Source organism: Taudactylus pleione, unplaced genomic scaffold (assembly GCF_031769625.1).
Source record: "Taudactylus pleione unplaced genomic scaffold, aTauple2 ptg000396l, whole genome shotgun sequence".
Classification (NCBI taxonomy): domain Eukaryota; kingdom Metazoa; phylum Chordata; class Amphibia; order Anura; family Myobatrachidae; genus Taudactylus; species Taudactylus pleione.
The window spans coordinates 5,751,978-5,766,759 of record NW_028284797.1 but is presented as its reverse complement, the minus strand read 5'-3'; positions in this window follow the sequence as shown (position 1 = coordinate 5,766,759).

Here is a 14,782-nt window from a genome sequence, read left to right as displayed (position 1 = left end):
ATTAGGTTACATCGGTTGCTGTACGGATAGTGTTACAGTAACAAAGAGTATTAAAATATTTCCCAACGTGAAGCCTTGGTTGAACGGGGAAGTTCGATCTCTACTCAAGGCTCGTGATAGAGCGTTTAAATCTGGTGATTTAGAAATGTTGAAATCTTCCAGGTGTGAATTGCAGAAAGGTATTAGGAGGGCTAAAATTAGTTACTCCGCAAAGATTGAAGCTAGAAGTCATGATAACAGGAATCCGAGAAGCCTGTGGCAGATAATCCAGGATATTACTGGTTGTAAAATAAAAAAGGAGGTGATTAGCAATGACAATAATCTATTAGCTGAAGATTTGAACCTGTTCTACTCTAGGTTTGATCAAGAGAATAGTTTTTCTGTTACGCCCCAAATTCCCCGGGTGGGGGAGTCTCCTCTTATGTTGGAGGAGTATGATGTGATTAAATGTCTACGTCGGGTTGATTTGTGTAAATCAGCCGGCCCGGATGGGATTAGCGGTAAAGTCCTCAAGGGGTGTGCAGACCAGTTAAGTTGGATATTAACGGTCTTATTTAATTTGTCCCTTTTTAATTGTGTAGTGCCGAGATGTTTTAAGAAGGCAAATATTGTTCCAGTTCCAAAAAAGGGGGTAGTAAAATGCCTTAATGATTATCGCCCAATTGCACTAACTTCATTGATAATGAAATGCTTTGAAAGGCTGGTATTAGGACATATTCAATCTTTTTTCCCAGTAGATTTTGATCCTTTTCAGTTTGCATATAGGAAAAATCGTTGCACTGATGATGCGGTACTTACAGCACTTCACTCTATTTTAGCTCATTTGGAAGTGAGGGATTCTTATGTTCGGATACTCTTTGTTGATTTTAGTTCTGCTTTTAATACGGTTATTCCCATCTCACTAACATCTAAGTTGTTTGACTTGGGGTTAAGTGGGTCTATTTGTAACTGGGTTTTAAACTTTTTAACTGATAGACCACAAGTAGTTAGAATTGGAGGTGCTGTGTCGGGGGAAGTGTTGATTAAGACTGGTGTTCCCCAGGGTTGTGTTCTCAGCCCCCTATTATACTCGCTATTTACCCACGACTGCGTGTCGACTTCTGATTCTGTGAAAATCATCAAATTTGCTGATGATATTGCAGTCGTTGGGTTAATTAGCAGGAATGATGAGTCCCATTATAAGAAAGAGATCAAAAATTTGGTTTCTTGGAGTGGTGATAATCACTTGCTCCTAAATGGTGACAAGACAAAAGAACTGGTAATTGATTTTCGTAGGAGATGTTTAGAGCAGAAATTGCCAGTGTCTATTAACAACCAGGATGTTGATATAGTTGAGTCTTTTAAATTTCTGGGTATCCAGGTTGCGGCAGATTTGACATGGTCTTTAAATACACTGTCCCTAATTAAAAAGGCGCAACAGCGTTTGTTTTTCCTAAGACGTTTGAGGGCCTCGGGAGTTAGCAAAGTAACTATGCTAAACTTTTACAGATGCTCAATTGAGAGCATTCTGACGTTTGGTATCATTATCTGGTATGGCAACTGCACAGCGAGTGAAAGAAGTGCACTGGAACGGGTTGTTAGGACCGCCAGCAAAATCATTGGCGTGCAGTTGCCAACTATTCATGATGTTTATGGGCTTAGGGTTCTAAAGAGAACCAAAGGTATCATATCGGATCCAAGCCATCCATTTCATGAATTTTTTGATAAGCTCCCATCTTTAAAGCGGTTTAGAGTACTTCGGGCACGTACGAGTCGCTTGAGGGTTAGTTTTCTTCCATCTGCTGTGCGCATGTTGAATGCTATGATTGTATCTCTTTAGTTAATTTTAATTTTATTATTTTTGTGAAATTGTTTGTGATAACCTTTACCATGGATTGCTATTCACTGTTTTAAAAAAGTGCAATGTAATTTCGTCTGTCAAACTTGTTTTGCTGATGACAACAATAAATACAATACAATACAATACAATAGTTCGCAAAATAGTACGCTACATTTAGAGCTAAGACATGATTTTACACAGAAAAAGCACACATTACTTAGCGAAACATATGCTAAGACCAATATATCTAATTTGTTAATTAATTAAACCAAAAACACTTACCAAAAACAGACAAATATCCCAAAGTTAGAAAAGGTCACTTGGTCACAGCCAAAATAACTGTTAAAAAAAATAAAAAAAAAATGTAAAAATTTGAAAACAATTTAATAATAAATATTTATGGCAATTATTGAAATACTTACTCAAAAATATAAATAAAAATAGCAAAATGAAATGCAAAAATGCTAATGTAAACAAAGAAAGTAATAAAAAAACGCTCCTTCAAAAAAATACCAACTACTCCTTCACGAACCAACAAACAAAGAACCAACCACAACACCGAAAAACCTCCAACAATCCAAAAATGCCACCTTGAATGGAGTCACGCCAAGCCATAAATAGTCTTTATTTTCCCGCTCAAATTAAGGACGGACAATAGGAGCGCACAAGGAATGATGCGGCCAAATAATGCTGACGCATGTATAAAAACGTCACTGAAGGCCAATATCGGTCTGCTACATTGAGAAAAGACAATGAGTACAGAGCAGCACAGTACTAGCCAAGAGGCGCCATGTAAGTATTTTTTTAATTATGTGAAAATGCTTATATTTAACATTACATTTTGAAACATTTAACTTTGAAAATTTTTATACCATTTTTCAAAAAGGAGTGGAGGATGCCATGGAAGTGGCTGCTGGGCCTAGTAGGCAAACTAGGGCCCAAAAAAAGGCAGCCACAATTCACAAGGAAGGAGATGGAGGTTTTGGTGCAAATGTGCAACGACAACCTGGCACAGGCACCAAGGAATATGGGTGCAACCCAGAGATGGAAACTGTGGGACGAAATAGCCAGTGCTGTGAATGGCGTGGGTGAGTTTGAACGTTCAACCCGGGAGGTCAAACGCTGGTACGTAAAAACTACATTTGACTAAAAAGTGTTTACAGGTCCAAATACTGCAGTAATAATGCCAACTTTTTAAACAACAGATGGAGCGACTTCAAATATCGGCTAAAACAAAAACTGGCTGATAGGGCTAGGCATGCAGGGGGAACAGGTGGGGGTCCCACCCCTGTGTCACTTGAGCGCACGGATTTGGAGGAGCTGGCCCAGGGGTGTGTGCAGGATGAGAAGGTGTTTGGCGTGTCGAACATGGATACCGACATGCCAGACTTTGCGGCTCCTCATGTTGCCCCAGGTAAATGTTATAATGTTAACAACTCAGAAATGTGTTTTGTAAAATATCTCGATTTTAATTTCACTCTTTTCTCTTTTTTCTCACAGAGACACAGGCGGATGAGTCTGCTCCAGAGGTGAGCTTTGGCCGCAGAATTTCTTCTGGCTCTGCAGGGGAGGAAACAGTAGATCCGGCTGGGGACCCTGTGGAAGACAGTCCAGGGCATTCCCCCTCGCAGGCAGTGGCCCTCCTCACTGATCTCAATGTTAAAACGGATCAGCACACCGAGATTCTGCTGAAGATGGATGCCAATCTGCTACGGGTGGCGGACGCCCTGGAGGAAAATACTGTGGCCAACGTTAGAATTGCAAATGCCCTGGCGGAAAATACTGGGGAAAACGTGAGAATTGCAAATGCCCTGGAGCAGCTCGTTCGCCAGCACATGTTGGAGCCGGCCTCCCTTCCTGCCGGAACATCAGGGCCCTCCACCTCTGGCACAACAACAGCCATCCCTCCAAATGTGCCTAGCCCTATGCCTAGTCCAGAGGCCACAACATCTGCCTCTGGCCAGGCCAGCCGAAGGTGCTCCCGGGCCCGTTACGGCTCCCTCCAACCCCCGGCCAAACGGCCTAAAAGGCGATGACAGCACTGGCTAATTACCCCACAATCCATCTCTGTGTTTGCCCCATATTCCTTCATGACAACAACCTCCCTCTCCTTTCTTGTGAATTTTTTTTTTTTTAAGTTCAAATGCCACTTATTTTGTGTGTGTGTGGCCCAAATCATTTTGAAAATGTTTTACCTTATAAAAAATATGTTTATGGAAAAAAAATAAAAAAAAATGGACACAATCATTTAATAAAATTATGATAAAAATCTGCAAAATTCTATTATTGATTTATTCAAAAACGGGATAAAAGGTAATCCCTCAAACAAACTTAGAAACAATACAACGGAAATAGAAACATTTAATTTTTTGGAAAAAATCAAGGGTTAAAAACAATTTATGAATTTTAATTAACACTTAGCAAAAAACAAAAGGACGATTGGTTCCTTGTCCCGCAAAAAATTAAGAAAAAAAAACCATGCGTACAATATTGTTTCCCTAAAAAAGAAACACTTACAAATATTTTAAAAGCCCCCCCCAAAAAAAATGTTAGCTAATTGATTGTATGACCCAGAAATTAGCAGCTGAGTAGTTCACCTGCGTTCGGTTTTTAGCTACTAAGAAAGGTCTATTTGCTAAACACCTTACAAGCAGTTTTGCAATTAAAAGATGATTGTTTTTGTGGCCTCAATTGATAAATTGCTACACCATCGATGAGCCCAGGGAAGTACGAAGAGACCATCGTCATTGTGGTAGACTATACCAGACCACAAGCTGAGCGAGCAGTCTTAATGGAAATTGGATGAGACAGTGACGTATCACTTGTTCCGTTCACATTTGGCGTTCGCATAAGAAAATTTATGTACGCCCAAAAAACGCCTCGACACGCCTGCGTTTTTCCATCTCCACCCCAAAACGGACAATTCTGTCAATCACATTTGACATGTCACTTCCTGTTCGCTGTGTCTACGATCGACTGAAAAATGACTGCAATCAGACCTATGCACATGCGCACTGTTACACCGACGCATGCGTGGTTGGACAACATCGACTGACTTCGAACGAGCGGCCGCTTACGAGCGGCTCTGAAATAGGGCCTGAATCTCTGGTTCAACAAAAACTTCCTTTCTAAACATGGGACCTCCAGGGAAAGGTACTTCATCTGCTAGAGGATCAGAATCAGAATCCAAGTCTAGAGTCAGAATCAATTTTTTTTTCTTGGAAAAAGTACCAGAAGTGGATGATGGATCCAAAGGACCAGGATACCCAGAGGAGCCTTCATGGAGAGGTGCCAAGGAAGTGACCCCAAGTCTCAATACCGCAGGCTGTGGACCTTGTGCTGATCTCGATGCTTTTGAAGCAAACCATTGCAGTACCGCTTCAGTGAAAGCTGAGAGATCTTCTAAAATGGGATCCTTGGTCTCTATGAGTGGATTAGCCCAGTCCAAAGCTTTACCCCTAAAGGCCAAAAGGAAATATTTTACCAGGCAAGAATCCGGAATCCACATTGGAAAGATATTGACATGCCAAGGCGTAAAACTGATCTAAATCTCCATCAAAGTAAATGGATGGTCGATCATCCACCGAACTTCTTAGCAGAGAATCAGTTGAAGAGTCCACTGCAGTAGGAATTAAATTGATCTGTGAGAACTCTAAGCCCTTTTTTGGAACCAGGAGACGGAGGGCTCTCACTTGGCTGAATAGGTAGAACCGGATTGGGATTGGAGACACTTAAACTGGCAGAAATTGTACAGGTCAAAACTGGATTAAGAACAGGAAGTTTAGATGACCCTTTCTGGGTCTGGAACATACTAGAAGTCCACATGGTGATGCTCTCATGAAATGGCAAACAGGAATCCATGTCTGTATCCATGGCACTGTGAATCGCTCCTGGGATCTTGGCACTGGAAATCTCCCCTGGGGCTGAGGCACCGGGACACCCCTACTGTGGCTGAGGAACCGGAGACCCTCTCTTGGGGCTGAGGCACCGGAGACCCCTCCTGGGGCTGAGGCACCGGAGACCCCTCCTGGGGCTGACAACTCAGGCACCTCCTCTGGGGTTGGCAACCCAGACACCTTCTCTGGGGTTGGCAACTCAGGCACATTCTCTGGGGTTGGCAACTCAGACACCTCCTCTGGGGTTGGCAACCCAGACACCTTCTCTGGGGTTGGCAACTCAGGCACATTCTCTGGGGTTGGCAACTCAGACACCTTCTCTGGGGTTGGCAACTCAGACACCTTCTCTGGGGTTGACAACTCAGACTCCTTCTCTGGGGTTGGCAACTCAGACACCTTCTCTGGGGTTGGCAACTCAGACATTTTTCCTGGAGCTGGAGGCTCACATGCCCTTCCTGGAGCTGTAAAATCAGACAACCCTCCTGGGGTTACAGTCAGATGCCCTCTATGGGCTATGAAGTCAGATGCCCTTACTAGGGCTACAGATTCAGATGCCAGTTCTGGGGCTACAAAGTCAGATGCCCTTTCTGGGGCTAGAGAATTGGATGAACCACACTGGGGCTGGAAAGTCTGATGTCCCCACTGGGACTGGGAAGTCAGATACCCCTTCTGAGGCTGGCACGTCGGTCACTGCTCTTGAGTCCGAAACATTGGCTGCCCCTGCTGGGGTTAACACATTGGATACCACTGCTGAGACTAGAACATCGGATACCCCTCCTGGGCTTGAACAGTCAAACACCTCTCTTGAAAGTGAAACAACGGATACTCCTGCTGAACTGAGCCATCGGATAACCCTGCTTGTACTGGAACATCGGATACACTTGTTGGAGTTGTAACATCGGATACTCCTACTGAGGATGGAACATCGATTCCCTCTCTTGCACCTGGAACATTGGATACCCCCATTGGGGTTGGAATATCGGACACCTTGCTTACAGGTAGAACATCGGACACCCCTGCTGGTGTCTGAACATCGGATACTCCTTCCAGAGTCTGAGCATCGTATATCCTTGTTGGAGTTGAAGTATCGGATACCCCTGCTAGCGCTGGAACATCAAATATCACTGCTTGGTCTGAAACATCGGATACTCGTTCTGGAGTTTGAATATCGGATACACCTCCTGAGACTGCAAGAACAGACTTCTCACTGATTTTGGGAGATCTGAACACTCTCTTTTGATTTCCAAACCTGGAATAGGGTGCTCTTGTCACAGGACCCCAATCTTGCACTGGAGTTCCTTTTTGGGCAACTTCCTTAGCACTCCTAGTAGTGGAAACTGGAACTGTAGATGACAATCTTGATAGTTCATTGGTATTAATGCTGTGACAATGAGACTTGTCACCCTTCCTTGATTTGCAGAGAGAACAGTCTTTTATAAAATGATCAGGATCCCCAAAGTAAAGACAAAGTTGAAACACCGCTGACGTTCAGCTTCTGACAGCTTGGTCCGTGGAAAACTCTGATATTTCTCCCTTTTCAATACAGAGGAGGAGACCACAGACTTTAAGGCTCCTAAATCAGCAAACTCCTTAGTTTTAATATACTGAGTTGGGGTTTTGTCAGGATCAGAAGCATTTTCAATGAATTCCGGTAGAACCTGTATAATATTGGTTAAAAGCTTTTGCAGCTGCTCTAACATTTGCTGAAATACTGCAAGTCATGCAGGCTTCAATGTACTTGATGACTGGGAGATCTGTGAGCGATTGTGATAAGTGGTCCCTTTAACTGAATTAAGTAGTTGCAGGTTACCAGCAAAGTCTTCAGCTGTGAGTGGAGGTATGCAGGGGTTAACTGTGCCTGAAAAAATTCTCTGAGACTGAGAAGCCATGGTAAAACAATCAGCCAAATATTGTAGTATACCTGCTTGTGTCATCTCAAATCTCTTCACCACATTCATAAGGTGTGATAAGAGTGATGTCAGTAGGGCCGTCCCCAAATGGCAGGCATTCCTTCAGGAATGCCTCCGTTTGGCAAGCCACCCCCCCAACCGGCCTACAAAACGGGGTGAGCTGTCGATCAACATCGACAGCGGCCCCGTTTGTAGCGAACCAGAGAGCGAATTAATTTCTCACTCGCTCCGGGGGTCGCGCACGCCGCGTGTGCGCACTTCCCAGCCATCGACCCGCTTGCGAGCACTATGCTCTTGCGAGCGGGTCTGAATCAGGCCCATAGTGCATGATGGTGATGTCAGTGCATGGTTCTTGAACAAGGTCAGGCACAAATCCTGACCTGCAGCAAATGCTAATGTAAGTCACACAATTTGAGCAGAGTGTGACATACATGAAATAAATAAGTTAAAGTATACTTTTCATCAGGTGTGAACCCCCAAATCCCACCAAGGAATACCTCCTCATAGCCAACACATTTTGAGTAAGAGCACTCTTTATCAAGGCCTTCATTTCATCCATGTTTTTGCTATCAATAAATATTGATATTTTAAAATAATCAAATAGACTGTTTCCATGATGCAAGAAACCTTAATGAGTTTGACATCTTATACAACGTGAGTACCAGTACGCATTACCCAAACCTGTCTGGTTAAAGAAACCTTTATGAGCTTCACAATACCTTTGAAAGGTGCAAGTGAAGTATGCCACCTCCACATAACCTTGCATGAGGTTTTCACCAACACAGATTATTGAAAGAAACCGTGCTAAGCTTAACAGCACTTGACGTGTAACTGAGGTATGCCACATCTATCCAAGACATACTTCTTGTTATATCTGAGTCAGTGTGAAATATGGGAATAAGCAACAATACCGCCATTGGATTTCTTTCCTAACTCTTTCTATATAATCCAAAGAGCAACAATATCCTCCTTTATATAATCCTGAGAGCTCTAAATGATGTTGAAGTTTGATTGTATTTATTGAACACCAACTTCGGTTAACAACCTATTACACATGTCATTCTTTTGTTTCATTTGTCTGACTTTGCAAAACTCAACATCAACGTCGTTGTGAGCAACACTGCAGAAAGACCAGATTACATGCTACTAAGTAAATAAGTAAAATTTTCCATACAAGCAGTCCTCACACACCTTTCTTCAAGTTTTAGGACTAGGTAACGTCATCTCCCGCACTGCACCATTAACTTTAGACTTGTAGATGGCATTTAGATGTATCCCTCTAATGTTTAAGAAACTAAAAGAACCCTGTTGCACTACTTTGAGGAAGATGCTTCCCGTGATATCTCTCCTGGACTTATCTGGGAGTCCCATACGGCCACCATCCAAAGCCATCTGATGGCTAAGGCTTCCGCAGTCCGAAAAAAGACGGCTCTAGGTATACTTTCCTTAGAGTCCCAAATCTCCACTCTATTAGCCTTACATAAATGCTCTCCAAAGGCTTCTCTTCTTTCCCATATAGAATGCCTGAAATGGCAACTGAATGCCCTTTTGTCCTGCTGGGCTGCTGCTATTTTACAAAGACTACGCCAATGGTTTTATATCAAAGCTGATAAAATTGATACTCTTTAGCGAACTAGCTAAGGTGTAAGCAAGCTCCGAGCATGATAGACAAGCTGTATTCCCGTAAATTAGGAGCACTTACATATGACACAGCAGTGATGGTAGAGGAGTTTAGACACTCTATCTACAATCTAACAGAAACCCACCTTTCTTCCTCCACTAGACCTAAGGGAGTATGTTTATATTTATCGCATATTCCTTTACCATGTGTGATGGAATCCCAGCTCTCTTTGCTTAATAAGGAGATTTTGGTAGATGAGTCGATGGCTGCTATTAAGTCCATGCGGTACTCGGCAGCCCCAGGCCCTGATGTCTTCACAGCTCAATACTATAAATCATTTGTGAAGAAGCTCGCCCCTCACCTCCCATTTTGTATAGTGCATCTTTTAATAAGCTTCCACACTAGTTGATATTGTGGTAATTCTAAAACCTGACCGAGATCCCACACAATGCTCTAATTATAGGAGGATTTCACTGCTAAATGCAGACCTTAAAATTTATGCAAAAAATGTGGCTAATTGTTTAGCCCCCTCCTTTCCCATCTGATACAGTACATCCAGATCAGGTGGGTTCTATTCCAGTCCGTCAAGCATCTGACAATACTAGGAGAGCCATAGATCTGATTCATTCTATACGTAGCTAAAAATTACCTTAGCTAATTATGGCACTGGACGCTGAGAAGGCATTCAGCTGTATTTCTTACTCCTTTGCTTTTGGGGTACTTCTGAAAATGGGCTTTTCTGGAAAATTTTTAGATGTTACTTTAGCCCTATACTGATCCCCCACTGCTATGGTCTCTGTCAATTGCACCATCCCTTCTTTTGGAATTGCCAATGGTACCAGAAAAGGGTGTCACACTTTCTCCCTTGATCTTCACTCTAGTCATGGAGTTCCTGGCGGCAGACATTGTCCATATAAAAGCTGGTTCCTCTGAACATAAAATTGCGCAATACACAGATGACTTTATAATATCCCCTAAATATTTTAGGGGGTCTGGACTGCACACCCTAGCTACTTTTAATGGTATGTGCTACCTAGCTGATATTTAGTACTACAACATAGACAAAAAGAGAGCAGGTGCACAAAACAACCATTAGAGTTATAATAAATATGATTATACATCATATACAAGGTTTTTTGCAAAGTTTGGCCAATGTTATGAGCTTACCCCCCAACGTCAAGATAACCTCATCAGGTAAGTCCCTAACATTATGGGGGTTCGGAAACGGTATGAAATACCGATGGCTAAATAGCTGTTGGTTCTCATGTCGACACTGGGAGCCCGAAGGTCCAAGATCCCGACCGGAGGTGGTAAGTAGAGTAACCCTCTCCTGTCCCACCCTAACCCTCCCTTGGTGCCAAACCCTAAAACTCCCGGGTGGTTCCTAACCCTGCCTAATCCGAACCCCCCTCCGGGGGTGCCTAACCCTAACCCACCTCCCCATAGCCTAACCCTAACACTCCCGGGTGGGTGCTTAATCCTAAATCTCCCCCGGGGGTGGCTAAACCTAACCCTCACCCACGCCGCTAATGCTACCATGTCCCTGCTTACCTTCGTTCGGGATGCCGGCTGTTGGGATTTTGGCGTGGGGCTAAAGATAGGCGTCAGGATTTCAATGCCTATCTTTAGTCCTGTGTCAGGATTCCACTGTCAGGATTCCAACGGCTGACATCCCTGCCATTGGTAATGTCACTGCATCCCTGGGGCATGGTGAACCCCAAAACCAGCCAAGCCAAATTAGCCCAGTACACCACACAAATGAAAGCAGTGAAGTGCTGGGTACACAACGGCAGATATATTGGCCAATCAATTGATTGGCCACTACATCAGGTGCCCGTTGGCCAGTGTGTACCAGCGATATGTCTGTGAACAACATAGTTCACAGACATGTAGCATCAGCTCTGCAGATATATCTGTCCATCAGGCAGTGTGTATGGCTTGTCTACCGTCCCTGTACACTTGCAGCAGGGGCTGTTGGGAGGGGGGCGGGACGCCTCTGGCCAGCGGGACCCATGGCCGGAGACAGATGATGGTTGTTCAGTGTGTATGAACTACCTTCTGCAAATATCTGCAGATCACTCGATCTGCAGATATATCTGTTCAGTGTGTACCCACCTTTAAGTAAATGAAAGTAACTGCCTAGTGTTAGAAAAGTGAAAAATAAATGTGAAAATGTTACATAAATACAATGATTTGGTTGGACTGGTTTGGGGGTGCCCCATGCCCTAGACATAAACCCCTATAATGTTAGGGACTTACCCAATGAGGTTACCTTGATGTTGGTGAGTATGCCCATAACTTTGGGCAAATTTATGCAAAAAAACTCATATATGATGTATAATTATTACATTTATTATAACTCTAATAGTTGTATGGTGCACCTGCTCTCTTTTTGTCTATGTTGTAGTACTAAATCTCAGCTAGGTAGCACATCCCATTACAAGTAGATAGGGCGTGCAGTCCAGGCCCCTCCCCTTAATATATTCAATATTATGTGTATTTGTAATTTTGTATACACCTGAAGGCAGAGACTCCTTCAATCTGGATTAGCGCCCCTCCCACCTGCCTCTGATGTTTTGAAATAGGAACCCAGCATTTGTTGACGGAAGTAAATAGATCCCCTTCCGTTTCTGTACGCTGATGTCATCAGCCAGTGTCCAACGTCATTCCCTACCATCCAAGTGGGCATAGAGGGTATATATTCCGAGCCCGCAGTGTGGCAAGCGAAGCGAGCCTACAAGGGGCCAACTTTTTCGTGGAAAGTGTGGGCAGAAACCTGCACTTCTGCCCTCACTCATGTCACTTCCAGGTACGGCTAGTGAAGGGGATTTATACTCTTCCATTTGCTGACTGCACAGTCTGTATAGCAAAGCCAGAGGTAAGACCTTTATGCATTCATAACTACATAGCTAGTCAGTAGTGGGGTGAACTTTGAGGTATGGGGCCCCTTGAATTGCTCTGGCTGGGCCGCCCACGGGGCATCACCATTTAACACTTATATTTAACACTTTATATCACTATGGTCCTGATTCAGTATGGATCGCTATTGTGATCGCAGGCTGCGATTATGCACACAGTTTTGCTGCAAAAATATGCTAATGAATGCAATCGCAATGTCTTTGCACAGCCAGCATAGAGATGCCCACTACCGCTATCTCACAACCATAATACCTAGCAATCCTGCATTTACATCGAGAACATCGAGTAACACAATTAAAAGTCTGACCTTACTTAGGAATTGCTAACCTCGTCGCATGCAGTGAGTACTCTGCGTATGCTGTCGCAGTGGCTAATTTATGCACGCCAATGCAATGGCTTTCAAACAGACAGGCACAACTGCGTTTCTCTGACCATCCCCCCGTCACCACCCCCAAACGCTCACTACCAGTCAATCACTCTGCAATGGCTTTCCGTAGTCTGTGAGACCGCAATGCTGCCGTTTCCCATGTGCACTGCGATACATACGTGTGTGCAGTTCGCAGCAATCGGCGACTGCGTGCGCTCTCGCAGTTGCGATCTATGCTGAATTAGGCCTTATGTTTGTTTTGTATTTATGTAACATTTTCACAAATTTATTTTTCACTTTTCTAACACTTCCAATACTAAGCAGCTATTTTTCACTTACCTAACAATTATTGACACCTCTACTGTGACTCAATATGATAAGTAAGCATCAACAGAATGGTGGATGATTATTTTAATAACAATGTACAATTAGCATGTCTCACAGCACCTTTGTATACTGGGAGGGAAAAAAGGCAATTTGAAGCCCCTTGTACAATTAGCTTTGCTTTACTTAAGCTGCCCACCCTAAAGTGTATACTCAGAAAGAGTGTTTAGCACAGCCGGGAACCTTGTAAGCGATCGGCATAGGAGGCTACATCCTGAAAATGTTGGAAAACTGATGTTCATAAAAGCTAAACATTTTTTAAGGAGTATTTTCCCAGCAATTCCATAGATAACCTTTGCGCTCACCTCACCATCTGTATGTGTGTGTTGACTGATAAAAAGTAAAGAAAAAAAAAAAAAAGAATAGAAAAGAGTGTGGTTTAATACTCACTTGATGTTACAGTGATTTTAGACCTATGGGGCTAATCCAACATGTATGATGGAGATCAAATAAAAACCAGGATGTTGGTCTTATAAAAGTGGATTCTAAATAATTTGTAATACAATGTAACATGTATATAGACAATAAACAATACAAATGTGACACAAGCAGGGGGTGGGGGTAAAAAGGTGTTACAATCAAAGTCTTACGATCCGTTATCCAGCTAAGAGTTATATATCCAGTTAATTGGTTCCTGTTCATCGGGCTCCTTGGTGTAGAAAAGCCGAATTAGAGATCTGTATGTACTTGGGATGTCTAGTACACTTTGGTGAAATTTGGGATGGGTCTGACACGCAGCTCTGCTGTAGTTGTGGGAACCCCTTCTGCAGTCATAGCACTCCTGGTGGGTGCTGCACCAAATGCCTTATTCCGGGATCAGCAGTCTTCAGTGTGATTGGGTCTCCAGGGTGGGTCCAGGCACAGTGCTACCAGGGAAAGGTCAAGAGATCCCACCAGAACTCATCTGTGTATGCTGTAAGTGGTGACCGGACCTTGTAAAAGGCCACCGAGTAGGCCGAAATGTGTTGGACCAACACAATACACTGCATCTGGACTGGTTCTTGCTTACAGACTGCCTAAACATTGCACCTGCTTGTGTTAAACCTGAACTGAGTGTAAACTGCTGCAGCTCTATACAGACTCCTGGTTGTGCACTGAGACCAGCAACCTACAAACCTCAGCAGCCACACAAGTAAAGTCTAGTCAAAGGGCAGCTAAGCACCCTCACACAAAAGGCTGGCTTTTCCACACTAATGACTACTGTAAAAATGCTGAAGTAGGAGGTGGCACACCTGTCACCACTTACAACAGACACAGCGGGATCATCTGAGCTCCTCCTGGCAGCACTGTGCCTGAACCTATCCCGGAGACCCAGTCAGCCTCTCACTGAAGACTGCTGATCCTGGAATAAGATATTCTGCAAAGCACCCACCAGGACGGCTATGACTGCAGAAGGGGTTACCATGACTACTGCAGAGCTACCGTTCAGAGCCATCCCAGATTTCACCAGAGTGGACTAGACAGCCCAGGTACGTATGGATCTTCAAAAGGGACTTCTCTATATTAAGTAATCAGATTAATGGGGATGTGGCACAATTAACTTTTATCTGGATATAGAACTTTTAACTGGATATCGGTGCATAAAACTGACTCTGATAGCACCATTTTACCCCACCTTTTCCTTCCTCCTTTGTCTGGTGTGTCATGTTTGTACTAGTTGTTTATGGGCCTTATTCAGCAGTGCACAATAGTGAATAGGGAACACAGATTCCTGATGGTCGCCATTGGGGGGGGAGGGGCCAGGATTTTTCTGGCCTCTTTCCCTCATCTGCTATGGTCGGCCTGCATGACCCCATGGTCCCTCAGCCGGCCAGGGATTACTCAGATGATTTGATGCTGCGTCTGTGGTTGCAGCTCGGATAAGTA